The sequence below is a fragment of the Choloepus didactylus genome (genome assembly GCF_015220235.1).
Source record: "Choloepus didactylus isolate mChoDid1 chromosome 23 unlocalized genomic scaffold, mChoDid1.pri SUPER_23_unloc7, whole genome shotgun sequence".
NCBI classification, from domain to species: Eukaryota; Metazoa; Chordata; class Mammalia; order Pilosa; family Megalonychidae; genus Choloepus; species Choloepus didactylus.
The window spans coordinates 290,347-294,371 of NW_023637601.1; positions in this window are offsets into that span (position 1 = coordinate 290,347).

A 4,025-nucleotide genomic window follows, 5' to 3' on the forward strand; every position below is an offset into this window, starting at 1 on the left:
CCTGGGGCCCAGCTTGGAGGCAATAAACCTGTTGGGTAGATGCAGGGAGGCTGGGCCATGGCAAGCAACCCATATACCCACAGGGTAGACTGGTGTAGGCTGGGGCCCAGCTTGGAGCCCATATACCTGTGGTGTAGACAGGTGGAGGCTGGGGCCCAACTTCAAGCTCATATACTGTGGGGGTAGACACGTGGTAGCTGGGGTCCAGGTCAAAGGTGATATCCCCGTAGTGTAGACAGGTGGAGACGGGGGCCCAGCTTGGAACCCATATACATGAGGGGCACACAGGTGGCGGCTAGGGTCTAGCTAGAGCCCATATCCCCACAGTGTAGACTAGGTGAGTGCGTGGGGCCAGGCTCAAAGCTGATATCCAACATGTAGACGTGTGGAAGCTGGGGCCTAGCTTGTAGCCCAGATACCTGTAGTAGAGACAGGTGGATGTTGGGGCAAAGCTCGAAGCCCATATTTGTAGTTAGATAGAGGGAGGCTGAGGTCCATCTTGTAGCCCAATACCTGTGGGGTAGAGAGGAGGAGGCTGGGGCACTACTCAAACACCATATCACCACAGTGTAGACATGTGGATGTTGGACTCAGTTTTGGAGCCAAATCTCCTAATGTTGATGGTGGGGGCATGGGGCCGGGCCAAGCCCAGGTAATGCTGGTGTAGAGCTGTGAGTCAAATCCCACAGTGTAGACAGTTGGAGAATGGAGTGCAGCCTGAAGCCATATCCCTAGAATTTTGACTGGTGGAGGCTGGGACCCATCTTGCAACCCATATTCCTGCAATGTAGATAGGTGGAGGCTGGGGCCCAGCTTGGAACCCAGATACCAGGAGGGAGTGTCAGGTGGAGGGTGGGACCTGGCTCAGGGCCCATATACCTGTGGTGTAGACAGACTGAGGCTGGAGCAGGGCTCTGAGCCCAAATAAATGTGGTGTAGATAGGTGGAGGTGGGGTGTCCTGCTTGGAACACTTTTATCTGTGTCATAGTTGGCAGGAGGCCAGAGGGCATCTGAGAACCCATATTCCTACAGTATAGATGGGTACAGGCTGGGGCATGGCTCTGAGCCATTATCCTGTGGAGTACACATGTAGATTTTGGGCACAGCCTGGAGACAATATTCCTGCAATGCAGATGTGTGGGGCTGGGGCCCAGCTCAGAACCCAGATACCAGTAGCATTGTCAGGTAGAAGCTCGGGCATGGCTCACAGCCCATATACCCATGGTGTAGACAGGTCCAGGCTACAGCCTGGCTCAGAGTCCAAATATCTGTGGTGTAAACAGTTGGAGGTGTGGGGCAGAGCTTGGAGCCCGTATACATGAGGGGTAAACAGGTGGAGTCTGGGTCCTGGCTGAACCCATATATTCACAGTGTAGTTGGGAGGAGTCTGGGGTATGGCTGGGGAGCCCATATCCCAACAGTGTAGACGGGTGGTGTCTGGGGCCCAGTTGGAGCCCATATACATGTGAGGTAGACAGATATAGGCTGTGGCCAGGTTCTGATCCCATATCCCACAGTGTAGATGGGTGGAGGCTGGAGCCTAGCTTGGAGGCCATGTACATGTCAGGTAGATAGTGGACACTTCAGCCCAATTCAGAGCCCCTATCCCCACAGTTCAGACTGGGAGATGCTGGTGCCCAGCTTGGAGCACATATCACACGGTGTAGACAGGTTGGTGGCATGACACCCAACTTGGATCCCATATAACTGTGGTGTAGACAGGTGGAGGCTGGGGCCCAGTTCAGCATCCATATTTTGACAATGTAGATGGGGTTTCAGGCTGGGGTCAGGCTTGGAGCCATATCCCCACAGTGTATACAGTTGGAGGCTGGGGACAGGCTCAGAGTCCATATCCCCACACTGTAAATGGGTGCAGGCTGGGGCTTACCTTCCCACATACCTGTGGTAAAAACAAGTGAATGCTATGGCCCAGCTTTGAACCTATATAGCTGTGGTGTAGACAGGTGGAGGCTGGGGTCTGACTCAGAGCCCAAATACCCACAGTGTTGACAAGTATTGGCTGTGCCCCAGATTGGAGCTCATATACCTGTGGGGTAGACAGGTGGAGGCTGGGTGTGGCTTGGAACCCATATCCCCACAGCATAGACAGGTGGAGGCTGGGGCCCAGCTCGGAGCCTGTGCCAGTTTGGCTGTATTATGTCCCCCCAAACGCCACGTTCCTTAATGCAGTCTTGTGAGGGCAGACGTACTAGTGTTGATTACGTTAGAATCTTTGGATTAGGTTGTTTCCATGGAGATGTAACCCATGGAGGTGTGGGCCCACCCATTCAGTGTGGTCTTGATTAATCACTGGAGTCCTATAAAACAGCTCACAAACAGAAGGACCTCAGAACACCTGAGAGGGACATTTTGGAGATGGCTGCTGAAAGCAGACTTTTGCTGTCACCTTGCAGATGCTAGTCCAGTGTTTGCTCCAGAGAAGCCAAGAGAGGACAAAATGCCCTGAGAACATTTTGAAGAAAGCACAGGAGCTGAGAAAGGAGCTGGGACACAACCCAGGATCAGCAGACGGCAGCCACGTGCCTTCCCAGCTAACAGAGGTTTTCCGGATGTCACTGGCCTTCCTTAATTGAAGATACGCTTGTGCTGATTCTTTAATTTGAACATTTTCATGACCTTAAAACTATAACTTTGTAACCAAATAAACCCTCTTTATATAAGCCAATCTATTTCTGGTGTTTGGCAAAAGGGCAGAATTAGCAAACCAGAACAGAGCCCATATCCACACTGTGTAGACGGATTGAGGCATAGGGCTCAGCTCATGGCCCATGTCATGGCCCATGTACTTGTAGGGTAGACAGGTCAAGGCTGGAGCCTGGCTCACAATCCAAATAACTGTGGTGTAGACAGGTGGAGGCATGTACCCAGGCTTGGAGCCCATATACTTTCATGGTAGATGGTTGGAGTTTGGGGCCCAGTGCAGAGCCCATATTCCCACACTGTAGACAGGCCCAGCTTGGCACCCATATACCTGTGGAGTAGACAGGTGGATGCTGAGGCCCAGCTCTGAGCCCATATCCCCACAGTGTAGACAGGTAGAGGCCTTGAGCCCAGCACGATCCCATATGCCTGTGTGGTAGATAGTTAGAGGTTGGGGTCTGGCTTGGCACCCATATCCCCACAGTATAGACGGGTATAGGCTATGGCCAGGCTAAGAGCCCATATTCCGCAATGTAGATGGGTAGATGCAAGGGCCTGGTTCAGAGCCCATATCCCCACAGTGTAGATGGGTAGAGGCTGTGGCCCGGATTAGAGCCCATATGTCTATGGTGTAGACTGCTAGAAGCTGGGGCCCAGCTTGGAAGCCATATACCGGTGGGGTAAATGGGTAGAAGCTGGGTCCCAGTTCAGAGCTCGTAAGACCACAGTGTAGATGGATGGATGCTGGTGTCCGGCTTTGAGCCCATATGCCCACAGTATAGACAGGTAGAGGCATGGGGATGCAGCTTGTAGCCCATGTATGTGTGGGGTAGACAGGTGAAAGCTGGGTCCTGGCTTGGAATTCATATCCCCACAGCATAGACAGGTGGATGCTGGTGCCCGGCTTTGAGCCCATATGCCCACAGTGTAGAAAGTCGGAGGCCTGGGGCCCAGCTTTGAGTCCATATGCCTGTGACTTGACAGGTGGAGGCAGGGAACAGCTTGGAGACCATGACCCCACCATTTAGACACGTGTAGGCTGTGGCCCAGCTTTGAGCACATACACCTGTGATGTAGACAGGTGGAGGCTGCAGCAAGCCTGGAACCCATATACCTTTGGGTGGACAGGTGGAGGCTAAGTTCCAGCTCGTACTCAAATTCCCACAGTGTAGACAAGTGGAGGTGTGGGACCCAGCTTGAATACCAAATACCTGTGATGTAGACAGGTGGTGGCTGGGGCCTGGCTCAGAGCTCATACACCTACAGTGTTGAAGGGTGAAGGCTGGGCCTGGCTTAGAGCTGATATAACTGTGGTGTAGATGGGGAGACATGGGGAAAATTAGGAGCTCATATACCTGTGGGG